The sequence below is a fragment of the Triticum aestivum genome, chromosome 4D, assembly GCF_018294505.1.
Source record: "Triticum aestivum cultivar Chinese Spring chromosome 4D, IWGSC CS RefSeq v2.1, whole genome shotgun sequence".
In the NCBI taxonomy this organism is placed as follows: Eukaryota; Viridiplantae; Streptophyta; class Magnoliopsida; order Poales; family Poaceae; genus Triticum; species Triticum aestivum.
This window is the reverse complement of record NC_057805.1, coordinates 243171356-243191980: the sequence shown is the minus strand read 5'-3', so window position 1 is coordinate 243191980 and position 20625 is coordinate 243171356. Positions and strand designations below refer to the sequence as shown.

Below are 20625 nucleotides of genomic sequence, written 5' to 3'. Positions count from 1 at the left end.
AGAAGGTTTTCCATTTTTCTTTTTGAATTTTTCAGGTCATAAAATAGCTGACATGATTTCAACACGTTAATTTTAGTCAACCATGACCAATTTAAATGGTCATAACGTCGTACTGTAATCTGATTGGTTCATGGACGTGTCACGCGGATCGTGCATCAAACACCGTCGGATGATCGGGGATCCAACGGCAGTCCTCAGCCCTTCCACACCATCCCCAAAACCCTAGCTCTGTCTTGTGGCATTTTCCATCCACCCCCCCCCCCCCCCGCCTCCTTTCTTTCCCTCGCTCTCTCCTCTCCCCTTCTAGATCCGGCAGAGCTCCTCCCCGCCAGCCCCTCCCACTCCAGCCGCCTCCCCCATTCTCTCCAGATCCCAATCCAAGTCTCCCTCGTCCACCACCCCCTTCCTCCCATCACTACACCAACCTCGCCGCCGGCCCACCCCTGGTCCTCCCGCCACCTGAGCGCGCCACCCACCGCGTCCACAGAGACTGTCGTGGACCTGCGGTGCGCGAGCTGGAGGACGGCGGGGAGGCCAACAACCTGGCGCCGTGGGCCGCCGTGCCGCAGGACTGCGTGCCGCACGTGCACGCATACCTCACCGACCCCGCCTACCGCTCTGACCTCGACCTCATCGCGGGGAGGCCTCCGCCTACGCCCGCGCCGCCGCTGCCACCGGCGCCTGGGTCTTCGACGTCGACAAGACGCTGCTCTACAACCTCCCCTACTACGCGCGGCACGGATACGGGTGGGCGACCCACGCTTGTCACATTTCGAGATCACGAGCCTGCTATTAACACGCGCGGTTAATTTTCTGTTCGATTGCAGGCTGGAGTCGTTCGATCACCGGGAGTTCGACTGGTGGGTGGAGACGGGGGAGGCGCCAGCGTTCCCCTCCAGCCTCCGCCTCTACAGGGAGGTCCGCGACCTCGGCTTCAAGACCTTCCTGCTCACCGGCCGCAGCGAGGCCCATGAGGGTAGAAAGAGTTGCCGTGGACTTGCTATGTACGTACGCCTCCTCTCCAAACCCCCACACTGCGTTCAGGTTCAGTCAGGAAGTGTCAAGACCATTCAGGTTCGGTTTCAGTTTGGTGCTGTCGGACATTAAATTCTCAACATCTGCATTGTGAGTAACACAATAGCGAGACCACTTTGTCAGTTTGGCTGCAGCTTGTTAGTCTCAGCAGGTTTCAGTCGACATCTAGCCGATTTAATTTCTGGTTTCTTTTGTACCTCAACTTGGACCATAACATGTTGGTCGCAGTAAGTGCTACAACTAGTAGATCAGTGTAGGAAGGCTCCACAGGGTAGAAATAAGCATTGCTGGGAACAATTTTGTTGGTCCAGTGCACTGTGGAATCAACCAATCAATCAATCCGGCAACAATTTAGTCTACTTATTCAGCCATAATAGCTCATTCCAGTTATCATCGTGCCTTTGTCCACAAATACACATTGTTCTACACTAGCAATGACCTGTTCATTCAGGAGGACATACCCAGCTCAGTTTCATCTTCACTAGTTGCAACTGAACAACTGTGCTCAGCAAAGCATTGCTTCTTCTTTCTTCTCTCCGCGCCTGCAACTAGTATGCAAGTGGGCTCGCTAACAACCTGTTTATAAAATGGGTGGATAGCTGGAACCTGTATACAGCCTTGCTAATTCATGTGACTGGCTCCTACGTTCTCTTAGAAATGCGATGCACTCATTTTGTTGACCTGCTTGAGGGGTTTCTTTTCATAGCCTGAGCCACTTGCCGACAAAGTTTTGTAGTGCAATTGCTCAGGATTGCATAGTCTGGGATTCTCTCAGTGAACTTACTCTTGCAATTTTGTGCAATTGAAGTTTTGTAGTGCAGTGACTTAAGGTTGCATAGTTTGGAAAGGATATGCTGCATTTTCTAGGCCAGCTCTTGCACTTTTGTGCAAGTTCCATCTTGCTAACTGCTGTTACTTCCCTATGAAGAGCTGTTAACCTTCCATTTTGTAAAAAAATAGTACTCCTTGTCAAGTCATTGCGGTGTTCTTTCGGTGGTAGCCTCAGTGTTGTTTGCATGGTTCAGAAGTTCAGATGGGATTCTACAATCAATCTCTTTCCAATTTGCAAATAGCATATGTTAATTCCGTCCGCTGTATTGCTTTTCAAGTCACTGTGATGTTCTTTCAGTGGCATTTAGTCTGCTGTTGTATGGTTCAGAAGCTCGGATGGGATTGTGCAGACAATCTCTCTCCGGTTACTTTGCGCATTTAGTACGGATTAAGTTCAAGAACTGCTTCTGTAGCATCATTGCTTTTCCCCAGCAAGCTCAGTGAAAAGATGCATTGGCTGCTTTTGGTGCACATGGAGGAACATTTTTCTATAAAATAACTACTGTGTAGTGAATTGTACTGCTGGAGTAACATTCTTCTATGAAATAACTATTGTGTAGTGAATTTTGCTGTTGTAGATCAGATGGCATGGAATAGGCATTAGTCTAAAAAGATTTTTGTTTTCTGGCACCTATGGGTTCTTGGCCTTTGTTTATCTGTTATGATGTGTGCTGTGCAAATATACATAAACCACACTAACCTACTACTGCTATTTTCAGGTACGCCATCACAAAAGCCTTCTGTGTTGCTTTTGTCATGACATTATTCTCGGTATTTGCCCCTGTGCCAGTCGGAGGTGCTGCTGCTACATTTGGTCGAGCTACCGCTGCCGCCCCAAAGGGCAACCTTCATCAGACACTACCTCATAACAGTGCCTCAAAGTTCTGTGCCCCATCTCCCCTCTTTCTAAATTACCGAAATAAAAACATTGTAAATACTAGTAGGAAAACATGTTAAATCTTTTGTGTATAGAACTAGAATAACCCTGCAGTTTGGTTCCGCAGAGTGGTAATTCAACCTTGATGCTTTATGGGTTTGTGTTCCTTTGTTTTATTTTCCTTTTGATCTGTACTGTCAGTTGGCTAGTTCTGCATTTGTCTTCTTTTTTTCAACCTTGTTTCATACTGGTAGAAAAATATGGAACCGGAACATCATCAACTTTTGTGGGAAATACTAATCTTGACATTGTGACAATTCATCCTGGCGTGACTGTTTGAGCATATTTTGTGTAGTGTCCACCTAAGAGCGGTGATTTTGTTGTTACGGTTCAGAATAGTGTTTTTATACTTGATCAGCGCACCTCTACCGTTCTGGTTACTTTTGCTTTCTTCTATGTAGTTGTCCAGGGCATGACAGTTTTATGTGTGGCTTGTTATTGTGTTACCAGCCTACTTTCTTGTACTGACTCTACAATCAGTGACACACCTCTTATGATTTTTGTATTATCGATGGCTTAATATTTAAACCGTTTAGCTTGATTTGAAATTGAAATCATAGGTTTTTTTAATCTCATTTTGAATTGTTTGTAGTTGCTCCAGGTCCTTCTCTAGCTGTGTTTATAACTGTCTTTGTTCCTTTTTTTTGATAACAGGACTAGTTTGACACGATTGACTTGTCGGACAACGAGATTGTCAAGCTTGAGAACTTCCCTTTCATGAATCGCCCAGGGAGCCCGCACCTGATTACAACTTACAATGAGAGGGAGCAGGTGACGCCCAGGGAGCACAGCATCCGAGTCCCGGCCATCCTTCGCAGCAAGGACGAGGAGGGCGTCAAGGGCTGCCACGTCGCCAGAGCCGTCAACAACTACACCTCCCAGCTCCTCACCTACGGATCATCATCACAATCGCCATCTTGTAAATCTTCCCGCCAATGTAATGTTCAGTTAGATCATACGAACTTCAGCACATCTCTTTTGGTTGACTGAATTCATACTCAAGATGCCATGTTTTTCTGCATGGAATACTGCAGATAACCTGACGGAAGCGCCCTTGTTCCTCTCACACTTCATGGGCGACATCCACAAGGTAGTACTCCTGCCAAACCCCCAAGTGCCCGATCTTTGCAAGTGTTTCTGTTGCGGGTTGCAACTTAAGCCGATGCTTCTTGTTTATGTAGCCACTAAAATATGTACTCCACCATGTAAGGCTAGTTCAGACTTGAGGCTGAACCCTTCTCTGTGTAGTATGATTTCGAGGAAACATATCTCAATAATGCTGAAACTTTTCACGTTGGCGTTGCTATGTTTGATGTGGTGGTGCCAAACAAAACTCATATGCTTATGCTGCGCTTACTTTTAATCTTGTGAACATGCTAATTTAGAGGATGTATTGTAGTTCCACTCATTTATTCTGTGTGATGAGCTTACTTTTGTACTGTAGCCACCTTCTTGTTTACTTTGCTGAATCCTGTCTTGTGTACTAATCACGAGTTACTAGCATTTGGCTTCTCTGTGCTAATTAAACCTGATAAGTATGTATACTTCTTTGAGATACAAATTCCACATTGCATGTTTATGAGGTTCAATTTCTACAGGTGTTGCCAAATGAATGTGTCAACGTGTCTCTCCTTAGGGGTTGATTTAAACCGCATATGATCTACTGTATCAATTTTTTGTTGTTCAACCATTGAAATCCTGGTTCATTTTTCAAACATCGAAATGTTGCTCACCCTGTCTTTCTATGCTTAAATGATAAAAATTTCGCAGTTTGCTTGTTCTAACCATTTTGTGTCCAGGATGAACAAGTTGGGAGAAGCATTGGAGCTAGTTATACTGTGATAGATGTGTTACCTGATGTGAACATTTTTTTTATTGTACAACTAATGTGAACCATGTTTGATTGTAATAATGTGCCAAGTTTGGCTCTTTTTTATTGTATTCATGATGTGAACCATATTTTTCCGGATTAGTCGTGCTCTGTCTGAAGCATTTTGTTTTCTCTCTATTCTGATTTAAATATTGTTATTTATTTACTGGAAAATTGAGATCTGAAGAATATAACAGTGACAACTCGGACCCACTTACTAGAACCTTACAACCGGGTCCCATCTCACTAGTGGGCCTATCTTTTGAAAAAAAAACTTTGGAGCCAGAAAGGCCATGCCCTAGAAAATAAAAAGGCCAAATTGTTGGGCTAGGCCCATGTATCTAGAGAAAGTTAATAGAAAAAATACATTAAAAAGGCCGAATTGTTGGGCTAGGCCCATGTAGAAAATCGAATTGGACCGGGCTGATTCTTGTGCCACATCAGTTTGCCACGTCGGATGCCTACGTGGCCTGGGAGGCTGCTAGTGACCAAAACAAAACAGTAGACATATTTTGGTCGTAAACGTCTACGACCTTCTCATAGAGAAGGTCATTAATTTCAGTTTACGACTGCCAGCTTTTGACCTTCTGTTTTTGGTCACATAAAGGTCGCAAATGAAAAACAATGACCTTTCAGTGACCAATAGTCAAGGTCACAAGTTGATATATTTCTTGTAGTGGATAAACATGTTCGTAGAATATGTAGGAGCCAATACGAGCATCCAGGTTCCGCTATTGGTTATTGACCGGAGATGTGTCTCGGTCATGTACATAGTTCTCGAACCCGTAGGGTCCGCACGCTTAACATTCGACGACGATTAGTATTATGAGTTATGTGATTTGATGACCGAAGTTTTTTCGGAGTCCCGGATGAGATCACGGACATGACGAGGAGTCTCAAAATGGTCGAGAGGTAAAGATTCATATATTGGAAGGTTACATTCGGACACCAGAATGGTCCAGGTCATTTCGGATAAGTTTCGGAGTACCGGGGGTTACCGGAACCCCCTTCCCCCCCCCCCCCCGGAAGTTCATGTGCCTTAGTGGAAAGAGGAGAAGGGCCACAAGGGTAGGCCCCCCCATGGAAAGTACGAATTGGACAAGGGAGTGGGTGGCGCCCCCTGTTCCTCCTTCCCTCTCTCTCCCTCTCTTGGAAAGGAAGGGGACTCCAACTAGGATTGGGAATCCTAGTTGGACTCCCATGGCGCGCACCCCCATTAGGCCGGCCACCTCTCCTCCCCCCTTTATATACGTGCGAGGGGGCACCCCAAAGACACACCAAGGCTTCTCTTAGCCGTGTGCGGTGCCCCCCTCCACAGTTACACACCTCGGTCATATCGTCGCAGTGCTTAGGCGAAGCCCTGCGCCGGTAACTTCATCATCACCGTCGCCACGCCGTCGTGCTGACGGAACACTCAATCGTCCTCAACTAGATCAAGAGATCGAGGGACATCATCAAGCTAAACGTGTGCTGAAGGCGGAGGTGTCGTACGTTCGGTGCTTGGATCGGTTGGATCACGAAGACGTTCGACTACATCAAGCGCGTTATTAAACGCTTCCGCTTTTGGTCTACGAGGTTACGTGGACACACTCTCCCCGCTCATTGCTATGCATCTCCTAGATAGATCTTGCGTGATCGTAGGTAAAAAATTTGAAATACTATGTTCCCCAACACTATGGACCAGTAGGTCTGTTGGTGAACTACTCACGCATCACCGAAAGGCAACAAGGATGATGTAGAAGCCCTCCATGATCAATTCCCCCTTCGACGGAGTACCGAAAAAGGCCTCCAGATGGGATCGCGGAAGAACAGAAAGTTGTGGCAGTAGAGAAAGTGTTTCGGGTGGCTCTCTGTTGGTTTCCCAATTTTAGAGAATTTATAGAGGTGTAATTAGGTCAGACAGAGCCACGAGGGGCCCACAAGGCATCAGGGTGCGCTCTGTTGCCTTGCTGTGTCCCCACTTCTCGTCTGGTCTCCTCCTGAAGCTTCTAGGGTCTCTTTTGTCCAAAAAAATCATAAAAAAGTTTCATAGAGTTTGGACTCCGTTTCGTAATGATTTCCTGGGAAACCAAAAACAAGCAGAAAATAACTACTGGCAGTTGGCACAGGTTTAATAGGTTACTCCGAGATAATGATATAAAATGACATATAGTCGCATATAAAACACCCAAGATTGATACTATAATAGCACGGAACAATAACAAATTATAGATACGTTGGAGACGTATCAGAGGTTAACACCTCGGAAATATAGTATACGGGCCTTTGCACCTGGAACTTATGTCCTTCAGCATCGCGTTCGACTACTAGTACCGAGCTGACGACTTGATTTGTGGCTGAAATGTATAGTAACATCGGCTCGCCTACTCCGGGTGCTGCGAGTATAGGGTTGGTAGCAAGGAGCCTTTTGATTTCCTCTAGTGCGTCTCCTGCCTTGCTCGTCCATTTGAAGTTTTTGGTCTATTTCAGGAGTTTTTACAGCATCAAGGCCTTTTATCCTAGTTATGATATCAATCAACTGAGGGTGGCCACGCAACCAGCGAGCTTTTGAACATGTTTGATTTTGGTAGGTATTGCCAATTCTGTGACAGCTCGGATCTTGGTCGGATTAGCTTCGATTCCTCTATGGGAGACGATGAATCCCAACAGTTTACCTGCTGGTACCCCGAGGACGCATTTCTCGGGATTTAGCTCAATGTGATATACTCGAGACTGGTGAATATGTCCGAGATCTTTGACGAGATGACTGACATCCTTGGTTTTGACAACCACATCATCTACGTAGGCCTCGGCTATTTTGCCAATATGGTCTTTCAGGCATGTTTGAATCATGCGCTGATAGGTTGGGCCGGTGTTTTTTTACTACGAACGACATTGTGTTGAAGCAAAATGGCCCATAGGGCGTTATGAAGGTTGTTGCTTCCTGATCTGACTCCTTCATCTTGATTTGATGGTACCCTGAGTATGCATCCAGGAAGCATAAAGAGTCGTGTCCTGCTATGGCGTCAATGATCTGGTCGATACACGGTAAGGGAAAGGGATCCTTAGGGCAAGCCTTATTGACGTCTTTAAAATCAACGTAGAGGCATCAGGATCTGTCCTTTTTGGGCACCATGACCAGGTTAGCCAACCAGTTGGTGTCCTTGATGTCACGAATGAATCCAGCTTCTAGTAATTTAGCTAGTTCCTTGCCCATAGCTTGATGCTTGGTCTCAGAAAATCGCCGAAGTGCCTGTTTAACTGGTTTGGAACCTTTAATAATGTTTTGGCTGTGTTGGCTAAATCCCTTGGGCTCCCTGGCATGTACAAAGGATGCCAGGTGAAAATGTCCCAATTTTCTCGAAGGAAATTTCGTAGTGCCTCATTGATTTCTGAACTCAGCTCGGCACCAATGGACGTTGTTTTGTTTGAGTCCATTGGGTGTACTTGAAACTTGACGATTTCATCGGCTGGCTTGAATGAGGTTGATTTGGATCTTTTGTCTAAGATAACATCGTCCAAGTTGACCGTGGCCCGGAGTGCAGTCTATTCTTCGGCTGCAAAGGCCTCTGCCAGTGATTCGAGGGCGAGTGAGGCGGTTGTGTTTTCGGCCCTGAGTGCCCTATTGGGGATGCTGGTGATAGTTATCACTCCATTGGGGCCTGGCATTTTGAGCTTCACGTACCTGTAATGGGGTATGGCATGGAACTTTATGAAGCTTCTCGCCCCAGGAGGGCATGGTAGCCACTTCAGATGGACACGACGTGGAAGGTTAGCTCCTCGGACCGATAGTTCTCGGGAGTGCCCAAGACCACATCAAGCGTGATCTTCCATTTGCATCATGCCTCCCTGCAGGGGATAATTCCTATGAATGTAATGAAGCTATGCTGGATACGAGTTGTACTGAATTATATTTTTTCCAATGTCCCATCATAAATGAGGTTTAAGCTGCTGCCACCGTCCATTAATACCTTATGAAGTCAGCGTCAAGGAATGGGGTATATCTGTGGACTATACTGCAGAAATGCCAGAACTAGAGGGAGAAGGCTCTATGTAACACAACTGTCTCCATCTTACAACAAAAGAAGAGAGGTAGATCATCTTGCAGCAAAGGAAGGAGTATGGGCGCATGATACGTCTCCAACGTATCTATAATTTATGAAGAATTCATGCCATGTTTACAACAATTTTATATGGTTTTGGTATGTTTGAATGGAACTAACCCAGACTAACGCTATTTTTAGCAGAACTATCGTGGGGTTGTTTTTGTGCAGAAATAATAGTTCTCCAAATGCAACGAAACTTTTTGATGGATTTTTTTGGAAGGAAAGAGACACCAGAAGATTTGTGGGAGGTCCAGAAAAGCCACAGGGGGCCCACAAGCTACCTGGGTGTGCCCCACCCCCCCCCCCCCGGTGCCCTGGTGCCTTGTGGGCCCCCTGTGGCACCTCTTTGCGTGAGACCGACACCAAAAATTCATATATATTCAGAAACCCCTGAAAGCAAACCTATATGAGAAGTTCCACCGCCGGAAACCTCTGTACCTTCGAAATACCATATGGAGCCCTGTTCCGGCACGCTGCTAGAGGGGAAAATCATCACCTGTGGCCATCTTCAACATCCCAGCGGCCACCATGATGAGGAGGGAGTAGTTCACCCTCGAGGCTAGGGGTATGTACAAGTAGCTATGTGTTTCATCTCTCTCTCTCTCGTGTTCTTGATTTGGCATGATCTTGTGTAGGATCGAAAGTATGTCTAGAGGGGGGAGATTAGACTACTTGACCAAATAAAAATCTATCATTTTCCCAATTTTAGTTGTGGGCACAAGTCAAGCAATCAACCTACACATGCAATTCTAAGAGTATAGCAGCGGAAAGTAAAATATTGCATATGAAGGTAAAGGGGAGGGTTTGGAGAAGGCAAACGCAATGGAGACATGGAGATTTTTGGTGTGGTTCCGATAGGTGGTGCTATTGTACTTCGAAGTTGATGGAGACTTCAACCCATGAAGGGTAACGGCAGCGTGAGTCCACGGAGGGCTCCACCCACGAAGGGTCCACGAAGAAGTAACCTTGTCTATCCCACCATGGCCATCGCCCACGAAGGACTTGCCTCACTCGTCTAGATCTTCATGAAGTAGGCGATCTCCTTGCCCTTACAAACTTCTTGGTTCAACTCCACATCTTGACGGAGGCTCCCAAGCGACACCTAACCAATCTAGGAGACACCATTCTTCAAAAGGTAATAGATGGTGTGTTGATGATGAACTCCTTGCTCTTGTGCTTCAAATGATAGTCTCCTCAACACTCAACTCTCTCTCTCAGATTTGGCTATGGTGGAAAGAGGATTTGAGTGTAAAGCAACTTGGGGAAGGCTAGAAATCAAGATTCTTGTGGTAGGATTGGAATGTCTTGATCTCAACACATGAGTAGGTGGTTCTCTCTCAGAAAATGTATGGTGCAAGTGTAGAGACGTTCTGATGGCTCTCTCACAGATGGAGAAGGGGTTGAGGGGTATATATAGCCTCCACACAAAATCCAACCGTTTTCACACATTTTACTCATCTCGGTGTGACCGAATGGTGAAACTCGATGGCACCAATCTCTTCAAAAATTTGAATGTTAGGAATCTCGGTGGGACCGACTGGAACAACTCGATGGGATCGATGTGCTAGGGCTTAGGGCAAACATCATCTCGGTGGCGTCGATTGCATCAACTCGGTGTGACCGAAGTGAAGCAATAAGGCAATAGAGAATCTGTCAAGCCAACTCAATGAGACCGATTGCATAACTCGGTGAGACCGAAATAAATGCAACAAGTCACAAAGTGTTGGCAAGGCCATCTCGGTGAGGCCAAGACCCATATCGGTGAGACCGAACTGCTAGGGTTTCTTGCTGTGGCTATGTCATATGAACTCGGTGGCTCCGAGTAGAAAGAATCGCTGGGGACGAGTTGGAGTTTGGGGTTTCGACATATTTGGATAGAGAAAGTAGCTGAGGGATTTGGAGCAATATCACTAAGCATTTTGAGCAAGCAAGCCATTAAGCAACACCTCATCCCCTTTTAATAGTATTGGATTTCCTATGGACTCAATGTGATCTTGGACCACTAAAATAAAGATGAAGAGTCTTGAGCTTTTGCCAATATTTGTCCTTAGCATTTTGAGGGGTCCACATCTCTAGTCCATGCCATGCCATTCATTGAACTTCCTAAAATATTTATATTTAATGGATATTAGTTCGATGAGCTATATGTTGTTATGAATTACCAAAACCACCCGGGGATTAGTTGCACTTTCAATCTCCCCCTTTTTGGTAATCGATGATAGGATATAGATCAAAGCTTCGACAAATGATAAAATGAATGAAATACATCATCGCTTTGAGAAGTCTGTGATAAGAAAGAGCTCCCCCTAAATTTGTGCATTATTTAAAACTTGCGGTTGAATGCAAATGCAAAATCGATTAGGATCATGGGTCACTATTCCATGTCACATACATCTTGGTGGAGCACACAAAATGATAAGATTGAAATAACATGCACGCATCACCAAATACATAAGTGAATGACCATACACAAATAATCATAGAGATAAGCATATATCACACATTAAGCATACTATGATCAGTCACACAACCACAAAAAGTATCTCACGAGCATAAAACAATAAGTAGCACAAACCAAACGGACGAAGTAGCAACTAGCAATAAAAACCAATGAGCAAAAGAACGAGACACACACACACTCTCTCTCTCTAAGCCTATGATCTATACATTTTCTCCCGGTTTGTCTACAAGTTACCAAAAAGCTTGAAAAAGTATAGTGCTATACGACACTCCAGGCACAATCTCTGGGAACTCCTGAAGGGGTCTTCTGGCTTATTGCTTCGGTGTGCATAGATGGCATGGAGAGAACTGCTTCTACAAATGCCTCGGCTGATGTCTGTTGAGCTGGTGGTGTCGACACTAGGGGTGGCACTGTACCAGTGGCGGCAGGTGCAGAGTGTGTTGTCCTGGTGTCTGCTTCTGGCACAGCTGAAGACCTGGGTGCCCTCGGCATTGTCTGAAACCTCTCAGTGGTAGTGTCCTCATTACCATCTTCGGCATCATCTCTCATCTTCTCCACAAAAGATTGTATCTCTATGACCTTGACATCAAGATTGTACATTTTGTCTTCAACTATCCGCTCTAACCTCTCCTAGTTCTTGGCTAAGTTGGCCAGACTTCACTCAATCCTTAGTGTTGCTTCTAGCAGATATGTCAATTGGTCTTGCTTTGATTTAAGATTGACTATTGATGCATTGGGTGCATTTGTTGCCTTTGCTGCTTTTGCTTCTTTTGTTGCCTCTGCCTTCTCTTGGGCCTCAACTGAAGTTGGATGTGAAGCATCCATCACCACTTCATTATCTTCAAATTATCGCTGAATAGGAAGGTGCTCTATGTCAAGTAGATATGTACCTATACCAACCTTGGAGTTGATAAGCATCTGGATGTGTGGTGCATATGCACATGACCTCTTCTGATCAGCTTAACAATCAGGCTAATGACTTTGAATTTCTGTGGAATGTCAAACAAGTGGAGCAGGTTGATGAAGTGGCCACGAATCATCCTCTCATCTCCAGATTTGGGCAACAAAGTATGCCTCAAGAAATAGTTTATGGTGGCCAGACTAGCAAGTAGAAAGTATATGGATCCAAACTTGTGTGTATCCAAAGCCTCATCAGGAATGTTCTTGTACATATGTGCCATAGTGTTGTGATCCATTCTGGGCTTCCCATGGACATCAATGTCATTTTCATCTTCCTTTGGGGCATTGATGAGAGTGGCCCACATAGAGATAGATAACCGGTATCTTGTGCCCTCAGTCATCCACACAATTCTGCCTTCTGGATAAAAGTGTGTTGTGGAGTAAACTACATCACCATCTCATCATTCCATTTTGTAAGGTTTTGTCCAACAAAATCATGAACACATGTAAGCCTGAAGCTCTCATGAACATGGGGGAAGTAATCTTCATTTGCATCTGCGTACTTCCAATCCACCCACTTCATGTTGCTTATAATGGGCTTCTTGTCAAGCAGCACTATCTCATAAAAATCTTGTTGTTCTCGAGTACGGAAACGATAGTCACATGTTGTTCTCCTCCTTGCAAAATATGGATCCACTTTCCTCCATTCTCTCAATCCACTATCCTTCCTGAGCTTCATGTATTCAGCCACTAGATTTCTATCATCATGATCTGGAATCTTTGGCTTCAACTTTCTGAGCACTTGTGGCTCTTCATCCTCTTGAACCTCTGGCACAGGGGCCTTGTTCTTTTTAGCAGCTGGGATGTTTCTAGTTGATCTCTTAGGTGCAATAGCCTTAGGTGCATAAACTGGAGCTCTGGGCTTGGAGGGAGCACCTGCCATGAGCTTCTGAGATTTGGCAGGAGGTGCAGCTGGTTCCTCTTCCTCATCAATCATCATTGATGGTCTGCCAATCACTCTGGCAATGGTATTCTTCATTGTCTCTTTCCTATTTCTAGCACCAGCTTCTTCTTCTGTTTGCTCAAGAGTGAATTCCATGGTCTCTTGTGGAACTGTAGATTTTCTGGCCTTAGCCATTGGAACTCTCTTTGCAGGGACTTTCTTTTGGAGAGCTGGCTTAGTAGCAGCTGCTGTGACATACTCTTTCTTGAGCTCTTTATTCTTTGAGGTTACTTCCTCATCAACAACAAAATCCTCATCCTCACTTTTTTGAGGTTCTCTTCTTCCTTTGTCTTGTGGCAGTTATAGGCACATTGCTTGGAGTGCTTCTGCCGCCCTCATCATAGCTTCCACTAGGGCTTGTGCCCTCACTGAGATTAACCTCTTCCTCTGACTTGTTCTAGCTGTCACTTGCATCAGACATCTTGCAGACAGACCCTGTGAATAGATAGGTATGGGCAGAGTGGATGAGCATCCCAAAAAGCAGCTGGTTTTGCAAAAAAATTGAATTAAAACTTTAGATTCCGTTTTCTGCAGAAAGAATTTCAGAGGTACCGATATGATAATCTCGGTGACACCGAAGCATTAATAGAGTCTAAACACACAAGATTGGTCGGGCCGAGTTGTTGTTCGGTGGCTCCGAGATGCTAGGGTTTCACTAAGGTTTTGCTTTCGGTCTCACCGAGCAGTACACTTCGGTGGCTGATACGTCCATTTTGCATCATGTTTTCCTACTATTATTTAAGATGTTTTTATCCATAATAATGCTTTTTGGAGTAATTCTAATGCCTTTTCTCTCATAATATGTAAGGTATACACAAGGAGGGAGAATTCCGGCAGTTGGAAATCTGGATCTGAAAAAGCTACGTCAGGCTACCTATTCTGCACAACTCCAAACAAGCTAAAACTTCACGGAGAACTTTTATGGAATATATGAAGAATATTGGAGCAAATAACTATCAAAGGGGGCCCACAGGGTGGGCACAACCCACATGGGCATGCCAGGGAGCCCAGGCGCGCCCTGGTGGGTTGTGCTCACCCAGGGCCACCTCAGGTGCCCATCTTCTAGTATATAGGTCATTTTGACCTAGAAAAAATAAGGAGAGGACTTTCGAGATGGGGCGCCGCTGTCTCGAGGCGGAACTTGGGCAGGAGCACTTTTGCCCTCTGGCTGAGCGATTCCGCCGGGGGAACTTCCCTCTCAGAGGGGGAAATCATCGTCATCATCATCACCAACAACTCTCCCATCTTGGGGAGGGCAATCTCCATCAACATCTTCAACAGCACCATCTCATCTCAAACCCTAGTTCATCTCTTGTGTTCAATCTTGTTACTGGAACTATAGATTGGTGCTTGTGGGTGACTAGTAGTGTCGATTACATCTTGTAGTTGATTACTATATGGTTTATTTGGTGGAAGATTATATGTTCAGATCCAATATGTTATTTAATACCCCTCTGATCTTGAGCATGGTTATCATTTGTGAGTAGTTACTTTTGTTCTTGAGGTCGCGGGAAAAATCATGTTGCAAGTAATCATGTGAACTTGATATGTGTTCGATATTTTGATAGTCTGTATGTTGTGATTCCCTTAGTGGTGTCATGTGAACGTCGACAACATGACACTTCACCATATTTGGGCCTAAGGGAATTCATTGTGGAGTAGCAATTAGATGATGGGTTGCGAGAGTGACAGAAGCTTAAACCCCAGTTTATGCGCTATTCCGTAAGGGACTGATTGGATCCAAAAGTTTAATGCTATGGTTAGAATTTATTCTTAATACTTTTCTCGTAGTTGCGGATGCTTACGGGAGGGTTAATCATAAGTAGGAGGTTAGTTCAAATAAGAACAGCACCAAAGCACCGGTCCAACCACATATCAAACTATCAAAGTAGCGAACACAAATCGAACCAACATGGTGAAAGTGACTAGATGAAATTCCCGTGTACCCTCAAGAACGCTTTGCTTATCATAAGAGACCGTTTTGGCATGTCCTTTGCCTCAAAAGGATTGGGCTACCTTGCTGCACTTTTGTTACTACTATCGTTACTTGCTCGTTACAAATTATCTTGCTATCAAACTACTCTACTACTTACAATTTCAGCACTTGCAGACATTACCTTCTGAAAACCACTTGTCATTTCCTTCTGCTCCTCGTTGGGTTCCACACTCTTACTTATTGAAAAGATCTACAATTGATCCCCTATACTTGTGGGTCACCAAGGCTATTTTCTGGCGCCGTTTCCGAGGAGTGAAGCGCCTTTGGTAAGTGGAATTTGGTAAGGAAACATTTATATAGTGTGCTGAAATTTATTGTCAGTTTTTACTATGGAAAACAATCCATTGAGGGGTATGTTCGGGGTATCTTCACCCTGACCGGAACCACATTAGCTACCCCTCAACCTGCTGCACCTACTGAAAAATTGAATATGAAATTCCTTCGGGTATGATAGAACAACTGCTAGCTAATCCTTATGCAAGAGATGGAACCGAACATCCTGATATGCACTAGATATATGTGGAACAAATTTTTGGATTGTTTAAGCTTGCAGGTTTACCCGGAGATGAAGTTATGAAAAAGATTTTCCTTTATCTTTGAAGGTAAAAGCATTGGCATGGTATAGGCTATGCGATGATATTGGATCTTAGAATTGGAATCGATTGAAATTGGAATTTCAGCAAAAAAAATATCCTATGCATCTAGTTCATCGTGATCGGAATTATATATATAATTTTTGGCCTTGTGAAGGAGAAAGTATCACTCTAGCTTGGGGGAGGCTTAAGTCAATGTTATATTCATGCCCCAATCATGAGCTCTCAAGAGAAATTATTATCCAGAATTTTTATGCTCGGCTTTCTCGTAATGATCAAACCATGCTTGATACTTCTTGTGCTGGTTCTTTTATGAAGAAGACTATTGACTTCCGGTGGGATCTTTTGGAAAGAATTAAACGCAACTCTGCAGATTGGGAACTCGACAAAGGTAAAGAGTCGGGTATTAAACTTAAGTATGATTGTGTTAAATCTTTTATGAATACCGATGCTTTTCAAAAGTTTAGCACTAAATATGGACTTGACTCTGAGATGGTAGCCTCCTTTTTGAATCATTTGCTACTCATACTGATCTCCCTAAAGAGAAGTGGTTTAAATATCACCCACCTATTATAAGAAATTAAAGAACCGGTACCAATTAAAGAAGAAACCATAATTTACAATGTTGATCCAGTTGTTCCTTCTGCTTATATTGAGAAACCACCTTTCCCTGTTAGGATAAAGGAACATGCTAAAGTTTCAAGTGTGGTTAACAAAAGCTATATTAGAACACCTAAACCTGATGAACAAATCAAAGTAGAACCTAGTATTGCTATGGTTAAAGATCTCTTGGAAGAAGATATGGATGGGCATGTTATTTACTTCTGCGAAGAAGCTGCTAGAATTGTAAACCTCATAAAAAGGATAAACATAGACCCGTTGTTGGCATGCCCGTTATCTCAGTTAAGATAGGAGATCACTATTATCATAGTTTATGTGACATAGGTGCTAGTGAGTGCTCTTCCTTACACCTTATATCAAGAAATTATGAATGACGTAGCACCCGCAGAGATAGAAGACATAGCTGTTACTATTAAACTTGCTAATAGAGACACTATATCACCAATTGGGATTGTTAGAGATGTTGAAGTCTTGTGTGGGAAAATAAAATACCCTACTGATTTTCTTGTTCTTCGTTCCCCACAAGATGACTTCTGTCCCATTATTTTTGGTAGACCTTTCTTGAACACTGTTAATGCTAAGATAGATTGTGAGAAACAAACTATCGGTGTTAGTTTTGGTGATGAGTCTCATGAGTTTAATTTCTCCAAGTTTAGTAGAAAGCTTCGTGAAAAAGAATTTCCTAGTAAGGATGAAATAATTGGTCTTGCTTCCATTGTTGTGCCACCTACTGATCCTTTAGAACAATATTTGTTAGACCATGAAAATGATTTACATATGCATGAAAGAAATGAAATAGATAAGATTTTCTTTGAACAACGTCCTCTGATTAAACACAATTTGCCTATTGAAACTCTAGGAGGTCCTCCTCCACCTAAAGGTGATCATGTGTTTGAATTAAAACAATTGCCAGACACTTTGAAATATGCTTATCTTGATGAAAACAAGATACATCCTGTTATTATTAGTGCTAACCTTTCCGAACATGAAGAAGAAAGATTATTGAAAGTTCTAAGGAAGCACTGAGCTGCCATTGGATATACTCTTGATGATTTAAAGGGCATTAGTCCCACTCTATGTGAGCACAAAATTAATATGGAACCTGATGCTAAACCCGTTGTTGATCACCAACGTCGGTTAAATCCGAAGATGAAAGAAGTGGTAAGAACGGAAATATTAAAACTTCTGGAAGCAGGTATAATCTATCCCATAGTTGATAGTAGATGGGTAAGTCCTATTCATTGTGTTCCTAAGAAAGGAGGTGTCGACGTCCTGGCAACGGGGGTCCCCAGACTTGCCTGCCTGCGGCCCACGGCGTGGCTCCGCCAGCGGCACCGTACAGCTCATCTTCACCAACAAACACTCAAGACCCTCGTGAGGGGCCAAGCCTCTTGAGGCGGACGACACAAGACCTCCTCGGGAGCGGCCTCACCAGGCTGACTCGCGAGGGGCGGAGAGATCAAGGCAATGGACACATCGCGAGGTTCAAGTGACGCAAGCCATGACGACTGCAGCCAGGCGAGCGCCAGGCGGGCACCAGCACGCGTAGTGTCCTCGTTTCCTCTTTGGTGCTAAAGGGGCAAGCACGGGCAAGGAGTCCCGAGGCATCAGGCAAAGGTTTCCATATCGTACAACCAGACCAAGACCAGCAGGACGGCAGGACGGAGCTCACCGTGGAGCCCAAGATGGTGTCACCACCAGAGCCTTTGGCAGGCGAAGACCACCTTTAGTCAGGATAGCTTGTAGTAGCTGTCCCCCTTTAAATTGGCCGTTGTGGCATCCTTCCCGCTCAATATTTGGGGAGAGTACCAGGCCTCTATAAATAGGACTAGACACCACAGTAGGAGGCAACTCATCGTGAAACGGATTCAGATCATCCTCACCCACACAAATTCACCAAGCACAAGAACACCTCACCTCGGGAGGCTGTTCTTCCCTTGTACTGTTCATCCTCAATCCAAGAGGAAAATTAACCACACCACACTGGAGTAGGGTATTACACCACAACGATGGCCCGAACCAGTATAAATCTCGTGTCTCTTGTGTTGCAGGTTCGTCGAGCTAGGCTTTGAGATCGCGGTGAGGCTGATGGCGTGATTAGGTAGGGGGAATCTTCGTGCGCACCCCAGTGTTCGAACCTCAAGGGTTTTGCCGGAACCCGAAATCCGACATTTGGCGCGCCAGGTAGGGGTGCACCGAAGCTTTCTTTCTGCCAATCTGCGTCCCGTCGCTTCGTCGTCTCCATGGCGGACGCTCATCGAGCCCGCGCTGAGTGTCGGGCCGCCCTCGCCGCTCGCGTCGCTCAGACCGCTCCTGTCGGCGGGCCTCCCCGTCGTTCTCCGTCACCCGCCGCCACCGGCCCGGTGGGAAATGAGCAGCAAGCATCCTCGCTGCACCCCTCGGTGCGGCGGGACGGCCGCACCGCTACTCCGTCGCTGACCCCGGCCGGCTCGTTGTTTCACTCTCGTCGCGCTCCCACGGACGCGCAGGCCGCGCTGCTCATGGCGCACGAGCTCCTGCGTTACCGCCCCGTCGACGACCTCTACGAGGACTGGCTGGACCGCATCGCCGAGCTCATCAGCGCTGCAGGGGGCTCCCCTGCGCCATCTCTCTCGCTGCCTCGCCCTCTGCCAACTGCGGGCGACGTGGCGCATGGGGCGCCTCCACCGCCTCTGCACCAAGACGGCGTCCTGGTGCCAAGGCATGCGGCCCCCCGGCGTGACCCACCGTGCCGGGCGCCTGCGCGAGAAGAAGGAAGCTGCCAAGAAGTTCCTCGTCTGCAAGAAAACGCTCCCGCGCTCCCAGTACCACTACGACAAGACTGTGCGCCGCCTGCGATGGCGATGCGTGGGCATCAAGGGCAGGCTCCACATCAGCAAAGGGTCCCGGTAGCCACTGCAGGCTGCCGCGCCTTCACCCCTGAGCTGCATAGCATCGCTGGCCAGGCAAGTTCAAGCCAGACCTGCCTCCTCGCTACGACGGCACCCCCGACCCCGCGGAGTTCCTGCAGCTCTACGAGCTGAGCATCGAGGCGGCCAATGGCGACAAAAAAGTCATGGCGAACTAGTTCCCCATGGCTCTCAAGGATGGCGCCCATTCGTGGCTCCTGAACCTGCCCCGGGGTTCGATCTCCTCCTGGAACGAGATGCGCGACCGCTTCGTCGCCAACTTCCAGGGCACTCGCGACCGCCCTCCAGCCGCGGGTGACCTACGCCGCATCAAGCAGCAGCCAGGAGAGACCCTCCAGAAGTACATCCAGCGCTTCAACAACGTTCGCCTCAAGATCCCCAAGGTGATGGACGAGGCCATCATCTCCGCGTTTTCTGATGGCGTCCGCGACGTCAAGATGAAGGAGGAGCTCGCCATCCACGAGGAGCTGTGCACGACCTTGGAGCTGTTCAACCTGGCGACCAAGTGCGCAAGAGATGAGGAAGGGCGCCTTTCCCACCTCGAGCTCCCGGCTACCGACCCTGAGGAGAAGAAGGCCAAGGCCAAGGACGTGAAGCGCAAGGGGGTGGCCGTACTCGCGGCGGAGCCGGACACGAAGCGCAGCCGAGACCATCCCGAGTCATCCAAGAGCAGCCGGCCCTTCTGCGCCTTTCACAATGTTCACAGCCACAACACTAATGACTGTTAAGAGCTCAGGGCCATTCGGGATGGACGCCTCGGTCGACGCCCCGAGCGCAACCACCGGGGCTACGACCGAGGAGGAGGACATGGCGGAGGACACTGGGACGATCGTGGCCCACGCCAGGAGTGGCGCGATCGGCCTCGTGAGGATCGCTGGCAGGACCAGCCTCGTGAGGGAGCATGGAGGGATCAGCCTCGCGAGGACCGCCCCCAGGGCAACGCTGGCCTTCCACCATTGCCGCCACCACCAAGAAGGAACGACGAACACCATCAGGATGAGGGGGCTGGGGGCTTCCAGGAGCCACGAGCTATCGCCTGCATCTTGGGTGGAGCTCAAGCCCCAGCCTCTCAGCGAATCTTCAAGCAGTTTGCTCGCGAGGTGAACGCAGTCCTCCCCAGGCTTGAGGCCACACGCCCGCTTTGGTGGTCCAAGTGCGCCATCACCTTCAGTTCGGCAGATCAGCTCAAGTGCGCGGCCACCGCTGGCGCCCTCCCGATGCTTTGCTCACCCGTCATTAGCAACGTACAAGTCACCAAGACCCTCATCGTCGGCGGCGCAGGGCTTAACGTCCTATCCGTCGAGACGTTCGACAGCCTTCAAGTGCCCTACGATCAGCTTCAACCTACCAAGCCCTTCTCAGGAGTGACCGACGGTTCCACCAC

General features: G+C 46.6%; 1 pseudogene; it reads left to right on the top strand.

Annotated features, from left to right (window-relative positions):
• The window catches only part of LOC123096870 (uncharacterized), an 82341-nt pseudogene extending 77696 nt beyond the window's left edge, over positions 1-4645 (top strand).
• The last annotated feature ends 15980 nt before the right edge of the window (positions 4646-20625 follow it).